Source organism: Abramis brama (genome assembly GCF_963993115.1).
Source record: "Abramis brama genome assembly, chromosome: 14".
NCBI lineage: Eukaryota > Metazoa > Chordata > Actinopteri > Cypriniformes > Leuciscidae > Abramis > Abramis brama.
The window spans coordinates 17,531,913-17,551,238 of NC_139976.1; the positions used below are offsets into that span (position 1 = coordinate 17,531,913).

At 36.5% G+C, this 19,326-nt stretch overlaps 1 long non-coding RNA gene and 1 pseudogene across 2 annotated transcripts; one reads left to right on the forward strand and one right to left on the reverse strand.

Annotated features, from left to right (window-relative positions):
- The first annotated feature begins 359 nt into the window (after positions 1 to 359).
- Positions 360 to 4,460, forward strand: LOC311095942. The gene is made up of 3 exons (XR_014608926.1): positions 360 to 394; positions 3,105 to 3,158; positions 4,293 to 4,460. It is a non-coding gene; the product is annotated as an uncharacterized lncRNA (long non-coding RNA).
- A 3,685-nt stretch (positions 4,461 to 8,145) lies between these two features.
- On the reverse strand, positions 8,146 to 18,189 carry LOC311095934 (vacuolar-sorting protein SNF8-like; annotated as a pseudogene). Its single transcript, XR_014609507.1, has 10 exons — positions 18,159 to 18,189; positions 17,543 to 17,607; positions 11,360 to 11,440; positions 11,225 to 11,275; positions 11,000 to 11,127; positions 10,570 to 10,674; positions 10,124 to 10,196; positions 9,902 to 10,043; positions 9,749 to 9,823; positions 8,146 to 8,895 (listed from the first exon to the last, which is right to left on the reverse strand). The product of XR_014609507.1 is annotated as a vacuolar-sorting protein SNF8-like (transcript).
- Between the last annotated feature and the right edge of the window lie 1,137 nt (positions 18,190 to 19,326).

A 19,326-nucleotide genomic window follows, 5' to 3' on the forward strand; every position in this document is an offset into this window, starting at 1 on the left:
GTGAGTTGACCATCGGAGTCTTACCGGAAGGAGAGTAGATGTGGATGAGGTCTTCTCGGCAGAGATCCCACCCGACAGTAGCCTCATACTTACTGTCGTGCTGGGCCTTTTAACGGACAGCTGTAAGCAAAATGTCCCGCTCCTCCACAGTACATACAAAGGCCCAGGGATCTCCGCCTCTCCTTCTCCTCCCGGGAAAGCCGGGCTCGACCCACCTGCATGGGCCCGTGATCGTTGACGGGGCTGACCGCGTCCCTGCCTCCGGAGCGTTGTCCCTCGACCCCTCCAGGAAAACGATTAGGTTGAAGACGTCGGTCAGCTCGAGAAAGACGTGCGTCCACTCTCAGAGCCAGAGATACCACAAACAACGATCTGACAAGGAGATGAGAAAGTGGTGAGCATATATAGGGTGATGAGATGAGCTGCAGCTGGTGACGGGAGTGATGAGCTTGATTGCTGATGAGCGCTAATGAGCCGGCACGCCCACACAATCAGCACACACACACACACAACAACAGAACACGAGACAAGAAAGAGACAAAGGATTTATGAACCGTGACAAAAATAGGGAAATTATTTAGTTTTAATTTAATTAGTTTTTATTATTATTATTATTATTATTATTATCTATTAATAAATAGAATAGATAGAAGATACACAACAGACATAAAATAAAATTAGTACCATTTTCTTTTATTTACCAATACTTTTTTTTTCCAGTGGTGAATCAGGTTTTAAAATAATAAAACATAATGAGACTTGTTGGGTTGTGAGAAATGTGACTAAGTGGATGATTTTATTATCAGTTTTTCCTCTCAAACAAGCTTGGCTCACACAACATTGTGACATTAGTAGTATTAACATATACTTTGTGTCACTTTTGGTTGATTTATGACCCCTTTGATTGATTTATGACCCTTGTCACTAGTGATTGACAGGGAATCCATGCGTCACTCAAACTGACTGGTCAGTGGGTGTCAAATGTTTTTACAGGGGGAACGTCTGTATGGGGGAAACTGTTGCTGATTGTATTTTCCTTTGATTGTTGGGGGTGAAATTCACCCAAGCAGGTATTACGTAATGTTGACACCCTGAGTGTCAAAATCGTTGTTGTTTGATCAATAGGGTAGCCTATATGTTAACTATAGTCAAAGTATTTGAGTCAAGACATTCAGGAATACCATTACCCCTACACCACACTGGCTATATTCATTAAAATAACATGTCTGGGGATGTTCTTTTAAGTCAAGTCATCTTCATTTATATAGCACTTTTAACAATGTAGATTGTTTCAAAGCAGCTTTACAGAGATAAGCGTATAATTTAAGGTAACAGATTGTTTTGGCTTTATAGTGGTTCTTTAATAAAGTTATTTTCCAGCTAAAGTTAGTTTTGATTGATTCGCTTCCGTTGCAACGATCATTTGTTATTAAATTAGGAGCCGCTAAGACGACACCATTCTCTCTACACAGACTTTAAATGCGAACCTGTGATAAACGCTGATGGTGCTCATATGCGCATTAAGAATTGGTTCTATAGTTATGTGCGTTTGAATATATGTGCGCAGGTTTGTAATTCCCTACAAACCAAGCCTAAACAAAGTACTGGTCTTTCCTTATAAATTTTGATACAGAATTTTATTTTATTTTGTCAGGTACACAAAACGAATTTTCCCGACAACGCCTTATCTGTAGAGTGGTAAATGTTCTTTTAAGAACAACTGTGTGTGTGTGTGTGTGTGTGTGGTGTGTGTGTGTGTTTGTATGTGTGTGTGTGTGTGTGTGCGCACCTCAGTAGAATCAGTAGTACCTGAACTTTAGGTTTTATGTTAATGCCTAAGACAAAGACTCAGACACGTTCATCAAGTCAAAGAGTCCTAATTACCCACACACCCCGTGCTATATTCTTCTCAACAAGTAAAGGTGTCGTTTTTTCTGGAACATCTGTATCTGTTTCCCAGACGCCAATAGGATCAGTGTTAAAAAGACAAAGAATCAAACATTTATCTAACTCACAGTGAAGGTGTTTGCGAGTGGAACTGGCGGGGGAAGAGTGCATCCTAAATGGGTTTGTTAATGGTTTTAGGACAGTTGCTTAGGCTAGCCTAGATGTTTAAAGAAGGACACTTCATCAAAAGCTTTCTGGTGATTCTCTGGGCTCGCACACAAAAACATCTTTTTAGTGTATATAAATTTGGTCGTTACTTTTGTTATTTTAGTATTTTTTAAAGAAAATGTTTTAGTTTTTAACCCAACCCATAGTGTGTGTGTGTGTGTGTGTTGCAAAACAACAAATTTACATATTTTACTACAAAATTCTGAGTAAAATAAGACACACAGGGATTTTAAACGTTCAAACATTTTATACATTTGTTTGCCATACAAAAAGCAAGAAAAGTTGTCTATTTCCTTTAAATAAAACTTTTACTTTATTTTATTCTTTAAAACAGACTAATGACCAGCATCTTTTATTAGTACTGTAGCCGAGCAGTTTCCTCACATGAGTAAAACACAATTTTCACTTAGAAAACTTTTTAAATGTATGCATGTACCTTTTTTCTTTTGACAAACCTACATTTCAAATTATACCTGTGTGTGTGTGTGTAACAACCACAAGGGATACATGTTGACGCCTAAGTTTCGGGTACAGTGCAAACATGCAATACTCAATCAATAATAAATCTAATCTTAGTGTAATCTTTGTGTGGTCAGAACACAAAACTTTGTTGAGTGATCCAGACAAAGCTTCATGCTAGAAAATATCATGGAAGTCACTAGCCCTTCAACATCCAGCACAAAATTAAAGAGATGAGCTTAGGATGTTTCGACTATTGCCATCTTCTTTGACCCCCAAAAACGGGTGATATCAAGGTTCTATCAAAGCGACACAATATATAGTTAGATGTGTGTGTGTGTGTGTGTGTGTGAATAGTTGTTGTTTTATCACTCCACTAGTGTCCATCTTATTCAGATAGCACTATTTTGTTTGTTGGACTCTCCTTTGAGAACTGTCAACATTCGGTGTTTATAGGAATAAATGCAAATTAAGAATTTGAGTGATAGTCTTTCTGCTTGAGAGTGTTTGACTAAGTTGATATTTTTTAGTGCAACTTTACAGCTATCTATGATGTGGGATCACATGAAGCATCAGCACGAAAAGTAAGTTATTCTGTTTTACACTTAATCTGTTACAACTGATTCGAATCACATCTGACTATTGCACTGAGAGCTGCACATTCATTAATGTTTGAGGCTGGTAAACAAAGTGCCACACTCCGGTAAAACCTGCAGATCACCATGTAAAATTAAGACCCCAAATCACTAAGAAAATAAGTTAGGCCATACAAAAATTGTTTATGATGCATACAGAAAATAGAAAACTCAAATGATGAGCAATTTGTAAGTTTGTTACACGTTTGTAAGTATGGTTTTGCAAATGACTTTTTATTACAACACTAGATTAGTCATCTTGTTGAGATGACACTGTTCACATTTCTTTGTTTGTTGGCCTGTGTTTTGTTTTAGGCGAAGACAAACCGATGTAAGTTCATGCTATTCCGCACATGGGAAAACGTGTGTGATAAACGCAGGCCTTTCATTTAAGAGGCTTTTTAAATATATGACTGAGCTTTCTCTTTTTGACAAACCAGTATTTCATATATTACATTATACTTAATATTATATTAAGTTGTTTAACGTCCACAGAATTGTTTATTTCAACGTCCCGCTTAACATTAAAGATTATAGTTTGTGTTCAATTGTTATCACCATCTTCTTTGACTCAAATAAAGGTACTATATATGTGCTTAAAATCTTTGTACATTTTTTGCTCTTCTGTCAGATTTGTTAGAGGAACTATGCCACACTGTTGTAATGCAAACTCATTAAGAACTATAAAGACTTATAAAGACTATGAATAAAATTCAAACATATTCGTTATACAGGATTTATGTGTACACAAAAGTAAATTCGAGAGGTCAATTTATTACGAAAGAGTGTAAGGCATATAGGAAAAGAGACAATTAGCCATAAAGAATACAGAAATCCTCTCTCCTGGTCTATTGTGAAAGTTTATGTCGATACAGTATGGAAAATGATATTTTTCCACTAATCGATGACCCGCTTTACATTTAGTTTCTTTGTTTTGTACAGTTTGTAAAGACTACTCTCTGAGCGTGGTCAAACATGTTCATAGGAATAATGAAAACATGAACAAATACCGCTTTTTGAGAATTAAATGTCAGTAATTCTACATGACACTGCTTGAGACTAAACAAATGAAATTTATTTTAGGACATCTTTCTGGTCTATCTACGCTGTGGGATCGCAAGACACAATGAACCAACATGAAAAGTGAGTTATGCCGTTTTTCTGTTACCTATTCAACCATTACACTTCAAACTTTTCGAACTATTACACTTAAAACTCTGCATTTCACCGCACAGTCATAGATACACAGTTCTTTTGTGTTTGTCTCTAAACAACTGTTAAGTAAATGAACTACAGTTGATAAGTAGTAATATTAAGTGAAAGGTGCAATGTTTCTGTCCATGCCAATACTTTAACACCTGTGTTTTATACGTATGTCTTTTAGGTTTGATCCAGAAAACAGACGGTGTGTTTTTTATGTCTTAATATTTTGTTCTCCTTTTTTTTTTTTATGAAAACATGCAGTTTTTGTTCATATCAGCAGAGTACCAAAATGTTTTAGTATATCGTAAATTTCAATAGTTAGCTAGCAAATGCAAGTGAACTGTTTATTACTGTGATAATTTAAAGTTATATGTGAAACAAGCTCAGTCACATCAGAGTTGAATTGGAACAGTTATTGTCACGCATGTTTAACAGTGCTAGTGTTCTTGGCCTCATCAAAGTTCACACAAGGCACAACGTTTTCACTGTGGTGCGTTTCATTCTTCCAAAGTTCCATTGCTTCAAAGTTTAATTGTAGCATGTAACAGTTTGGAGACATTTTTTTATTATTATTATTTTTATGGTACTTTGGTTTTGTGTGCACTTTTCCTGAAACAAACTGTTTTAGAAACTGTTAACCGTGTGTGTGTGTGTGTGTGTGGGTGTGAGTGTGTCTGTGTTCCTTACACTTTGAAAAACAACTGTTTCCTCTAATCTGCTGTAATTTTAGTGATCTCTAGATGTTCTCGGCTTCTCTTTGTTCAAATAAGACAATGCTCCCATGAATTTTGGGGTGGTATGTGGATATAGAATGCAGCACAAGGAACTCTTAAATATTTAATCTAATAAAACATCTATGTAGTGTTTTTAAAAACACCGTAAAACAAAGGTATGAAGACATCTTTCTATCAGAGACCTTCACAATCTATTTGTAAAACAAAATACAGTGCATCAGAGTACAACAGTTTACCAGCAAATTACTGTAATCACTTTTGTTTGAAGAAAAAACTGGTTAATCTCACTAAGTGTGATGTTTTATGACTACTGAAGGTGTCACATCCTTAGAGCATTACAACCCTGGATGTTTCTCACCTACAGCCCAGCCTCCTGAATTTGGTATTTAAATAAGATTTAGGATAGTAAGTAAAAATGTAGTGTTACAATGCTACTCCAAAAACTCCTGAAAACATCTAGAGTGATGTGTGTAACACCGATAAGAACAGCAACAGATGAACAGTTAACAAGCTTAAACAGATGAAGACCTTCACTATACACTCCAGAAAATTAGTTTGACAAAGTTTCTACGTGAAGATGAAGATTTTGTGAAACAGGACTTTCTGATGTCTGATGATCGTGTAGGAAGATTTGTGTTTGACAAGGGGTCACACACACAGTCAAACTCTACGCTATGGAACCTTACGAAGATTATGTACATCGAATGTGGTTATCTGCTTTTGACTGCCATAGACTTGCCATTTTACTACACCAAAAATTTAAAAAAATATATATTTTTTTTATTATTAATGCCCAGGTATCAAAAATATAACTTGCATAGCAAAAATGTACAAATTACATACAACGAAATAAAGAAAGCAAAACAGCATATATATATACATATAGCCTGTACATATGCTCATAAAAAATAAAATAAGAAACAGAACAGAAAGCTTTAATGAAATAAATTAAAAAGTTGAAACAAGTTTATTGTCTTAAGAGCTTTAAGATTATTCGATGACGAAATGCTTTGTTGGACCTCTCGACCTCGCTCCATTATGACGCAAACACTCTATGACGTCATAGAGGCCGCGCTAAAGTGCAAAGTTGAGCATCAGTCTGTTGAGTTCAGGAGGAAAACGCAGCGATTAGCAGTATTATCAGACTGTTTATTTGTTAGTTCAAATCGGATTTTTGGATATTTTATCAATCTACTGCAGAAGTGTCATAGCAGACATATCAGAGAATTGATTTTTGCTAGTGATATTGGATTTTTGGATAAGTGCCTAATTGTCAATCCATTGTGATCAATTGCGATCCATTGTGAAAATGACATTTCTGAGCAAACTTTTTGGATGCTTTAGCTCCTTCTTGCCAAGACACCACTTGTCAAGACAGTGCAGTGATGGCAACCTAGGATGTAGCAGCATTCAGGAGGAGCCCATCCAGAGACCTCCAGAAGATACAGACATGGAGGAAGAGATGGACTACGAGGACTCTCTTGTTGAGCTGGAAATATTGCTAGATTTCTCCAGTGCGGCAGAACCACTGATGATTCGAGTGGAGGAGCCTGAATCCCAAACTCCACATGCCGGAGTGGAAAAATTTCCACGTTCCTGCACAGTGGCGAAGCCATTGCTGATCCAGGTGGCACCGCAACACCCTCTACCAGATGAGGCGGAAACATGGACATCTTTCTCCACTGTGGCAGAACCATTGATGGCTGAAAAGGAAACTCCCCCTGATGAGGTGAATAAATCGCCATGTTCCTCCACTAAAGGGGCAGAAATTCTGATGGTTCAAGAGGCACATGCTGAGGAGGAAATACAGCCATCTTTCTCCACTGTGGCAGAACCATTGATGGCTCAGTTTGAAGAACTTGAAAAAGAATTGCCAAGCTACTTCACTGAAGTGGCAGAAACACTGATGGTTCAGATGGCACAAGCTGAGGTGGAGCAAGAGTGTCCACCTGAAAGGAGAAGGACAAAGAAGGAGAGACAGAAATGCTCTTCAACTATAAAACTTCCAGGTGCAACTCCACCAGCAAAGCCAAAACATGCTTGGATGGATGTCAGTCCTGCACAAGATACCAAGGCTGAGAAAGAGACAATAAAAAAAGAGAGAGAGGTTGAAGATAAAACTCCTGTAATGAATGACGAAATGATGAGGTGTGTAGTGGAGGTGGATCTGAGACAAGAAAAGAGAATGAAAAAGGAGAGAAAGACTGAATATGCTACTCCACCACCAGCAAAAGCAAAGCTTGCTTGGACGGAGATGGATGGAGACAGTGCAAAAGTCACACGTACGAAAAAAAGAGAAGATGAAAAGAGAAGTCCTGAAAGACAAGAAAAGATAGAAGATAGAAAGACAGAGCAGGCAGCAGATATTACTCCACCTCCCGCAAAGGCGAAAAAGACGTACCTACAGGAGCCTGAAAGCAGCAACAAAATCAGCCAGAAGTCCAGCAGAAAGCAGAAGGGACTTCTTCTCGTTTATAACCTGGTAGAGAAAAAGGTCACTGCAGAGAGAGAGAAGAAGAAGATCAGAAAAGAGGAGAAAATACAAAGGCAGTTACTGCACGGAAGATACCGCAATGATCCAGCCATGAAACACCTGCTCATCAACAAACACAACAGACTGAGCAAGTCATATGCTGTGGTCTCACTCTCATCATCTGAGCATCAAGGAAACAGACAATGAAAAACATTTAAAGCAAATAAAACGTATTTTATAGAATATTTCTGCCTGTCTCGGTTTATCTGTTTGTCTGTGAGTGTGTTCAAAGTGAATTTAGTTTTGAGAATGTGACTTTTACACCTGTAGCCTCATATGTTCACCACTAGATGTCCTACCTTTCTATGTGGCATATGAGGGTAAATTGATATCATTCTGTTGGACCGTGCTCACATATTTACATATTATCACATATTATATATAGTTTTTTAATTCATATTTTAAATTAGCTTAAGTAATTTAGTTGTGTTTTTGTTATTCTTATTAGTTTTTTAATTTTTATGTGTAAGTTAAACTACATGAAAATGAGAAATGTTGCTGCTAAAAATAGGTTGATTTTTTTATATTTTATTTCAGTTAAAGTGTATTTTATAGGTAACACATTTTTTATGGTTTTAGCTTTTAGTTGACTATTATAAAACAGATTTATGCCATATATATATATATAAACCTAATGAATGCGTGGCAAGGTTTATATATCAGGCCCCTGATCTTCTGGGTGGTGCAAATGTGTTTTGTTTTACTTATATGAATTAAATTAATAAATGTAGGATTTGATATGATTCATTCACTCAGGGTGTCAACATTACGTAATACCTGCTTGGGTGAATTTCACCCCCAACAATCAAAGGAAAATACAATCAGCAACAGTTTCCCCCATACAGACGTTCCCCCTGTAAAAACATTTGACACCCACTGACCAGTCAGTTTGAGTGACGCATGGATTCCCTGTCAATCACTAGTGATCATTGATTAATCACACATAAATCAATCAAAGGGGTCATAAATCAACCAAAAGTGACACAAAGTATATGTTAATACTACTGACATTCTTTGACCTTCACCCTGATCTCCTCCTCCTTGCATGACAATACATTTACAAAATAGTGTCTTATTCTCAAGGTGTCATTTGGCTGGCCTCCTCAGGCGTAACGTCTTGCAAAAACAGTTCCGCGAACAGAGCTGGCAGCCAGTACTGTGGCTCCACTGCAGCTTGGGAGTCCAGCCACGCTAAGCCTTCTTTCAGCAGGTGATCCTGAAAACAGTGCAAAAGATATTAAAGAGGACCTATTATGCTTCTTTTTTTTTACATTTTCAACTTTCTTCAGTGTGTAATGTTGCTGTTTGAGCAAGAAAAAGTTCAGTAAAGTTGCAAAGCACAAACTGCGAGCCTTGGTGCTCAATTCCGATTTATTGCTCAGATCCGATTTTTTTTGTTTAAAAGCAGAATCATTACAGGTTAAAGCTTGTGTGAGTTGAATTTTTGGTGAACTTAGACTCATTTCTCATACCGAATTTATAAAATAATCATTAAAACATTCCGCAATAATCTGATCATCATCCTGGATACAGCCATCCACCATGAGTTTTAAATGTTTATTTGCTGATTTTTCCCTTCCAAGTAATTTGTCAATGCTCTTCCATAACTTTTTAGAGTTTCCCACTGATCTAGAGTGACGGTAAAAGTCGCATGAATTCTGATATGACTTGAAAAGATTAGATTCCATGTGGTTTGTGCTGTTCACACTATCATTAGAAAAACAGATCTGAGTCACATGGAAGCAAAAAATAGATTTGGGCCACATTTACCTGCAGTCTGAACGCAACCAAAGTCCACTCCAAAGGGAGTTTTTCTCTATATCAGTAAGCTCTGTTTTTGAACTCCCTGAAAGAGGGGCTTTATAAGACAAAACTAAACAGATAGACTGGGAAGAGAGCTTCTGTAACAATGTAAAATGAAAAATAGTGGGGGGGTTTTAACATTCAAGCATGAAAACCTATTCAAGTAGACCCCAAAATCAAGATTTTGCAAAAGGGCAAAATAGGTCCTCTTTAATTTGTGATATAAAAGCATTCAGATTGGTGTTTTGTTTTTCCTGCACACTTACAAGAACGTGACAGGCCCGCTCTCTCTCCCACTTGAGGCTGTCTCTGATCTCGCTCACTGTCACATAGCCCTTTTTCTGTAAAACAAGGCCAATGATCAGATCTGATATCACAGAAGTGTAAAGGCCTCAGACTTTGTGTCTAGTATTGATTACCTCTGCTAGCTGAAGGACAACAGTGTGATCCATGTTGAGCTCTGCTGGGACCGACTGGACTAGATAAGAACCTCCAACGGGAATCATCCCGAAGCCATTTCCCATGGCCTTGAGCTTCTTGATGGCCCGCACCAAGTCATCCCTGAGTGACGACATTAATGGGTGGTGAGAGAGTTCATGTGTTCAGAATAGATAGAGAACAGTACAATCAAAGACACTCACTGGCTCACATCCTGAGCAAACTTCCCTCTTCCTTTCAAGACACGGTGGTGAAGTTCCTCCAATGTGATGAGACCTGCACCAATAATATCATTTATTGATTAATACTTACAATTATTTTGATTGAAAGTGAAGTTTTAGAGAGTTGTACTGGGCAGTTATGTGGTCATTACTGCAAAACAAACCAGGTGACAAGGTGATCAGGTCTTGTATGGTGTTTTAGAGAGTGTCTAGGAACGTGTCAACATTATTTAGAAATATCTGACTTCTAAATGCCACGATTGACCAATCAGAATCAAGGAGTCCAGACAGCTGAATAATCATAATAGAGCATTTGTTTTGCCACACATATGCAATATCTCCAAGGCACAAAATACTACCATCAATATAAGCCCGTTTAATTGATAATATGCAATACCACTTTAACCCAATGAAATGACAAAACTTACCACCATTTCTGTGTTTTAAAGCTAAACAGACTTCAATGATCTGTACACCAAGCTCATAGTAGAAATCTCCAACTCCAAGCATCTCAGACCAAAATCCTTTTCCAGCTGCACAAAAAAAAAAAGAATAAAGTTCATAAGGTCATATAACTTTTTTCACTGAAATTCTAATTATTTATCATTATACTTACAATAACATATTATTTATATTATAACTATACTGTATATCATTTATATATAGTATAATTATAAATTATCATTAGTATATGAATGAGTATAAATCATAAAAAAGTAATAATTTATATAATTATACTTAGAATTTATAATGTAAATTATACAAATTTCATATGAGCACACTGTATAGACTACACTTTAATATTACGGTAAATAATAAAATGACATATAAAGGGAAACATTTAGGATAAATACATACATGCAAGTGGATCGACCCCTATGGTGGCACACATCTCTTGGAACTGAACCCTGAATTGAGAGTTTACGGATTTCTTGTTTATGCTTGCTGGCAAACTCCTCCAAATGGGTCTCCAATTGTTTTGACATCTACAGGGACAACACATACATTCTGAAACTGTTGTTTCACATCTGTAAAGCTTGCTTTCATTCAAAATCCATGTCGTGCTCATCAGGGTACACGCACCTGTGCAATCTGATCCTCAGCCAGGACATTACCTCTCTCTTTATACTTTGCCTGTGACAGTAAACAAATTAGCTGGATGAAAATGCTAAATTATTTTCCTAGTTAATTAATCTCGCAGAAGTGCTGTGATCATACCTCTGCAAGTTTCTTCTTGGCGATCGCTCCAGCTCCGACTCCTCTTCTGTGCATGATGTCTAAATAAGAATCTCTAAAATACTACAAAATGAAACGGTATTATTTTCCTGTTCTAACAACTAAGTTACAGTAATTGACTTCCTATTCAGCTGAACAGCTTACGAGCTACATAGTAACAAATCGAGACAGAATGAAGAAGCAGGCGAACTAAAATAGATATATTACAATAAAACAAACTAATAGTGTTGTTCTCTGTCAATTATGCTCTTTATCTACAAAGTTTCCAACAGTCCGGAAAGAAGACATCAACAGAAGTGTATTATTTATTCTGTACACGAGTTAGGGCTCGTCGTTACTAATGTTTTGGTGAATGTGTCGATAACGACACCCATCGGACTGGAGAGCAACTGACGAAACAATGTTACTTGGTCAAGTTCATAGATATATCTATGGGTCAAGATTCTGTGGGATCATTATTCACATGAAAACATTTTCTTCGCACTTAAAATGTAACGTTACTTTCTGCAGTTTAGAACATAAAGCGGAATTATTACAAACAATCCTCGCTGTCATTAATCAAAATGTAGCGCTTCATTGGAAAAATAATCCTCAACAGGGCATATCAGACTGATATTTCCATAAATGTATGTGATTTTTAAAACAAAACCCCATTATACGCACATGTCTACACAAAACATGCAAGTATGTAATATTTCATCAAATTTAGTCAATTCAATATTCAACATAGGCTTCATCAAACGTGTGCAAAAGAGCAGATTCAAATGAAGGATTTTGGCCGTAATTGGGGCTGCTATTTAGAACTTTTTTATTATTATTATTTTATTTATTATTTTATTTATTTTTTATTAATGCCAAGGTATCAAAAATATAACTTGCATAGCAAAAATGTACAAATTACATACAACGAAATAAAGAAAGCAAAACAGCATATATATATACATATAGCCTGTACATATGCACATAAAAGATAAAATAAGAAACAGAACAGAAAGCTTTCATGAAATAAATTAAAAAGTTGAAACAAGTTTATTGTCTTAAGAGCTTTAAAGGGACTGTAAGTAGGAATTTCTCCCATCTAGTGGTGAAATTGTATTTTGCATTCAAACGAATAATGCTCTCCAGCGCCTCACTTTTTCAAATGCGCGTTGCATCTACGGTAGCCGTTATGTACCAAAAAGCTATGACAGGATGTCTTATAATAGCACTTCCGAGTTTTTCTTCGGGTGAACAGGTTTGTTATTTAAAGGGGTGGTATAATGCTCTTTTCACAAGATGTAAAATAAGTCTCTGATGTCCCCAGAGTGTGTATGTGAAGTTTTAGCTCAAAATACCCCACAGATATTTTTATATAGCATGTTAAAATTGTCACTTTTTAAGGGTGAGCAAAAATGCACCGTTTTTGTGTCTGTCCCTTTAAATGCAAATGAGCAGCTGGGGGACGGAGCTACAACAGCTTGTGTCCTGGAAATTTCAAAAACTTTTTTGTTATGTTTAAATGTATGTAGCTGATGTGGAGTTAACTATCTTTTAATCATTGATTAGCATATTCTGTCTTGATAATCTATAAATCGTGTTCTGGGGGCGGGGTTTATGTAAATTTTAGGGTTAGTGATGTCACTAACCCGGGAGGAATGTGGTGTAGTCCATACCAGCCGTTTTTTGTAGTCCTTAAAAAGCAATTTTTTAAAAAGAAAATATCTCCCTTTGCTTTGAACTTTGAGCGTCGTAACTTTGCAGATGTTGTTTATGCTCAAACAGCAACATTACACACTAACTAAAGTTAAAAAAGTGAAATCATAATCAACCACCCCTTTAAAACAAACTGAAACTTGAAACAACGAAAAAAGAATGTTACAGTATGAATTACTGACTGTGAAAAACATTAACTAAGGTAGTAATAAAGCCTTCTTTACTCGTTATATTTTTTGAAGTAGGCTACGTGCATTGTTAGATCATCATCATCAGAGCCTTCTCTAATGTTACTTTACTCAATAGCTGCTATTCATCAAAGAGCCTGTTTAACTTTTACTATAAATGTTCTTCTGTCTATATAATAAAGTACTTCTCTATATAATAAAAAACTTATATAGTTTTTTATTATATAAATATTATATTATTATTTTTCTGTCTATATAATAAAAAACTTCTCTAATGTTACTTTACTCAATAGCTGCTATTCTTCAAAGAGCCTGTTTAACTTTTACTATAAATGTTCTTCTGTCTATATAATAAAGTACACAACCAAGTAATGAAAAGAAAGCTTGTAATTAAGACCGTAACACTGACGTACCTGTCGAGAAGAAAGCAGGAAACTTCAGCATCTCTTTTAAAAGCTTTCTCCTGCATTAGCTATCCCGACATTAACCCTTGTTTTTGTAATCTCCGGTCACGTTTCCTTTTACGGTCTATTTTGGACTTTTTCGACGACGAGGACTCCTTATCCTGTGACTCAGCATATGTATGAATGAACGGTGTATAAATAACCGTACAGTGCAGGATTTTAAACTTGCCGCGGCAGCGACAAGCCAGGGTATATGCAGGAATCATAGAGATGAATTTACTACCTTTTTTACCACCTCCACAATATTTTTTACTACCAACACGACACCAAGCAGCAGCCCTTTTTGGGGGGTGTGGGAGGGGTATGCAAAGCACCACTTAATACTTACTTACTATAAGGTATAAGTATGACACTGTCACACCCATCATACATATTAGGTACACTAATGTTTAATTGTGATCATTAAGTATTGTCATTGTCAATTATGGTTTTTTTTGTAGTGTCGAGTTGAGTTTCAGTTGTCCTTATCTTAACCCTAGCCCTTGAGTTATCCTAACCATAGCCCTTAGCCCTAATAAGGTGAATAATAACCTTGCCACTTTGTCATTGCTATCAACTCCGACTCACTCAGGGCTCGACATTAAGCCTTTTCATGTGCTTGTCCTTTGGACAAGTAAATCTGTCATTCACTTGTCCGAGTAAAAAAGTTGCTTGTCCGGAATTTTTTTGGTGTGTGTGTGTGCTGTAAATATAATTTATTCTGAAGAAATATCCTCATCTGTGTTCAATCAGCTCTGATATATTTAAATCTGCATATTGTCATATCTGCACCTTTAAAGGTGCAGATATGGTGCCCACCCCCACCCCCCCAAATCTTATTAAATGTATGCTTCATCTTTAGTTTTAAATTTTATCAATAGATTAAATTGGAATAGCCTAATAAGATAATATAGGGCTGTTGTTACCCTAGGTAGGGCTGATCAAATTAAATAATTTACACTGAAAATTTACAACTGCATTATATAATGTTATGAATATGAGATTGTTTTAAATATTTTTGAATATACAAATAAGAAACGTTGGAAAGAATGATACTTTTAAACATGAAAGTAAACCGCCAGTAGGAGGCGGAAGGCGACCGTCTTAAAGGACAAATCCAGTGAAAAATGAACCTGGGGTTAATTAACACATGGTTACCGAGTCGATCGTTCCCTGCGATGCGTTTTCATGAAAATCGAATGTAAAGAGTTTTATCTTTAAAAACATTTTAGCTCATAACACTAGTATATGGGGCACAGAGTAAGTAAAAATAAATCGCTAGTTAATACCACTAACAAGGCTCAAAATAGCCTCACACTAACACGGTAACATAATGAGGGTCCTTACATACAAACCGAAGCATTGAGAACTTTGTAAGTGTACAGACAGTTTAATAAGAAGATACTTTATAAAGACAGTACATTACGCGTTCACATGCAGGATCCATCATGGAAAACAGTCTCGACTAATCGAGCCACGAACTCTAATCTACTTGTCCCGGACAAGCGTTGTCGAGCCCGTCAGGTTATGTTGTTAGCACCGTATATATTTTTAAATTATGCCAGATGAAGTTAAAATATGGAGACACAAATATTAAGCAAAAAAATGGAAACTCATATATTGAGGTGGTGATGAAAAATTTACTACCAAGTCAAATTGCGTTTGTTACCTTTTACTACCTTTCAAGGGCCTTAATTTTGGTAGATTCTTTTTACTACCTTTTACTACCGCGCGGACACCCTGCAAGCGCCTCTCTCTGCTCTGATCCTCCGCTTCTGTTGACTTCAGTCACGTGACGCTGGCTCTGAGCGAAACGCGTTGTGGAAACGCGTTGGCCTAGTACTTTTTGTCCCTCTCTGCTATTATAGTTTTTCAAGATGGCGGAACTACATGGAAGCCTCCGTGGACCTACCCGTCCCATGTATATAAAGATAATAAATTCTTCGTTTACGAGGATTAGTCTGATCATTGGCATAGGTATTTGCACATCATTGAGGGCATATTTATTAATAAAAATATTGATTTTAGATAATAAAATACCTAAAAAGCTACACACAGTCCCTTTAAAACGAATCACTGGGACTTGCCATCCTAGGTCACATTACCATAAATATAAAATAAAATTACTACAAGATAAAATTACTTCAGTTAATTTACCATCGCATGTACCCTTTGCTAACGCATTTGTGGAAGGGGATTCTCCCCTCATTTACTCTCCCTTATGCCGTCCGAAAGGTATATGATTTTCTTTCTTCAGATGAACACAAATTTTAGAAAAAATAAACTAGACTTTTAGAAAAATTATCCATCTCTTGTGTTCGTGTGTCGAATAATGCAAGTGAATAGACAACAAAATGCTGAAGTATGGAGTCAATATAATGCCGCATAGTTTTGCAAAATAATAAATTATCGCAAAAGAAAATAAAGTTTTGCTCACAAAAATAAAGTTTTGAGGAAAGAAAAAATGTTTTGCTCACAAAAAAAAAAAGAATGGCAATGGGGAAAAAAGTATATATATATATATGTATGTATATATATAAAGATTTGCAAAATAAAATGAAGTACTGCAAAAAGAAAGATATAATTAATTGCAAAAATCAATGACAGCTGCAATCCTATTTTATCTCTGCAACATATTTTTCATACTCACACCTACTAAGTTATTTGCAACGCTGCTTTTATTCTGCGTTTCAGTCAAGCGTGTGCTCGCAATACCGTTTTCCCTTTGCGCTGCACTTTTCTCTGCGTTTCTCTTCTTGGCGCTGTTTTGACGTGGGGGTGGAGTCAAGAAACCCCGCGAAGTCACGTCATCAGCAGGATACGCTACGCACTTACGTTACAGTCTATGGCTACGCAGCAGATCGCAAAACAATTCATGTTACCATGGCAGAGCAGAGGCATGCAGGTGATGGATTCCAGGTATGTACAGTTGACTGTTTCCCTTTATTTCATCAACATTAAAATGTGCATTGTTTTTTTGTTGTTGTTGTTGTTGTTGTTTAACTTAATGCGATTAGTAGTAACTAGGGTGACCTTACGATACGTCCTATTTTTCTCTGCCCAAAATGCCCGGGATTCGGCTTTTGAATGAATGAAAAAAGATTAGCGTATCCTGCTGATGACGTGACTTCGCGGGGTTTCTTGACTCCACCCCCACGTCAAAACAGCGCCAAGAAGAGAAACGCAGAGAAAAGTGCAGCGCAAAGGGAAAACGGTATTGCGAGCAGCGAGCACACGCTTGACTGAAACGCAGAATAAAAATAACTTAGTAGGTGTGAGTATGAAAAATATGTTGCAGAGATTAAATAGGATTGCAGCTGTCATTGATTTTTGCAATTAATTATATCTTTCTTTTTGCAGTACTTTATTTTATTTTGCAAATCTTTTTATATATATATATATATATATACTTTTTTCCCCATTGCCATTCTTTTTTTTTTGTGAGCAAAACATTTTTTCTTTCCTCAAAACTTTATTTTTGTTTTGCAAAACTTTATTTTCTTTTGCGATACTTTATTATTTTGCAAAACTATGCGGCATTATATTGACTCCATACTGAAGGTCAAAAAAGTCCAAACACACATCCTGACAATAATCCAAGAGCATTGTAAAGCTCACATGATAAGTGCAGAAAACTTCCTGTGTGAACAACACAGCAGCTGTTTGTAGGCTGCATGTAGTTTCTGGAGCATGCACTTGCATTAGGCTATATCGGCTTACAATAATGGATAATTTGTCAAAAAATCTCTGTGAAAAGAAAGTCAGATATACATCTGGGATGGCACGAGGGAGAAAAAAAAGAGATTTTTTTGTTTGTTTTATATACTGCAGTGGATACTTACTAGTGATGGGCTTTTTTCTCTGTTGGTGCCTGTTCTGCTCCGTAAACATTGTTCCAAGGCTTGATCTAAAAAATATATTTTTTAAAAAGTTAAAAAGTGTGTTAATTATTACCTGTGTGTTAACAGACTATTGATCTGGGTGACATAAGACCCTTTTTTAACGTGTTCCTTAAGTGTTACATAAATCTGGAGAACCCTGACTAACATTAACCATGGTTTTGCTACACTAACTAAATGGTAACAAAGTATTGCAATCAATCCACCATAAAAACATGGTTTCTAAACTTTTACAATAATAAAAACCATGGTTAATTTATCAAAGGACCCTGGGACATGTCCTAAAAAGAACAGCTCATCCAAAAAATAAGAGTTCTCTCATTATTTACTCCATGTCGTTCCAAAACTGTATGAATTTATTTTGCATAACCTTAATTAAGATATCTTGAGAAATGCCTTCTTTGTTTTGTTTTGTTTTCCCATACAATGGGTCAGCTAGGCCTGTGAATTCAAGAAGATAGGTAAAATATTGTCTGGAGGGTTTGAACCAGTGTGCCTTTGAGCAGAGTTTACATGTTCTGTCTTTATTTCACGTGTATTTTAATATAACAATACTCACCGCATCTGAAGATCATGTGGCTGGATCATATTTGTTCCCAAAAATCCCTGGATCATGAGGGAAACACACACATACAAGGCAATATTAGCTATTTGTATATTAGCATTTTACTAACAGAGACATTTGCGAAAGCTTGCAAAATTTTACTCACCAACTCATATAACGTTACTCAAAACATATTATGATGACTGATCGGTAACGTTAGGCGGCGGCCTAGCACGTTAACTTATATCCCGCGATCAACAACTATTCAAAAGCCTAGTTTGCATATTCTTCTAGAGTCAAAGGGTGTGGTTCGAGTTCCTCTCTGTCTAAAGAGACAATGTTCTCAGTCATTGTAAACAGTGTTGCCAACTATTTTCAAAGGAAAGTAGCTAACGCCTCCCCTAAAAGTCGCTAAATGTCGCTAGATGACGTCATACGTAATTAGCATATTCATGACGTCATCGCGGCGTACTTGCATTCTGCCTGCCTAATGTTTTTTCTCATTAAAATCATGCTCACATACTGTATTTTAGTATAACATAATAATATAATAGCCGAATGTCCAATAAAGCTGTTCTAATTTACTATATTTTTTTGTCAGACGAGTATTGAATTACTATTTTTTATAGGTGTAAAATTATCTTAATTGAGAGAGTTCTGGAACTGGGTGAACTAAAGCACTGTTATAGTGAGTATGCAAGTGATAAGCACAAGAAAAGAAAGGAAAATAAAATGGTCAAACTAAATTCTTTAAATATGAAACAAAGTGATAAGTCCGTGAAACAACACTGATCATTCACGTCTGTAAGCTGCCGTGCTGCTGCTCCTCTCTCAGCCATTCACTGAAGAGGGTAGACGCAGACAGAGGTGTGTGACAGCAGGGAGAAAGCAAAACTCGCGCTCGCAGGACTCATGCTGGCAACATTTAAAGGTTACTGAGGTTTGTCCAAAAAGTAGCTAGATTTGTCGCTAGTCGCTTTTTTGAAAAAATGTCGCTAAGGGGGTCTGCAAAGTCGCTAAAAATAGCGACAAAGGCGCTAAGTTGGCAACACTGATTGTAAAGCTCCTATGCTGAGGGTTTTTTTTTTTTTTTTTTTACCTAAGTTAGCTGACAATACACATGCTAGCAACACATTAGCCTAATACATTGAAACATGTACTAATATCGATATTGCTCTAATCG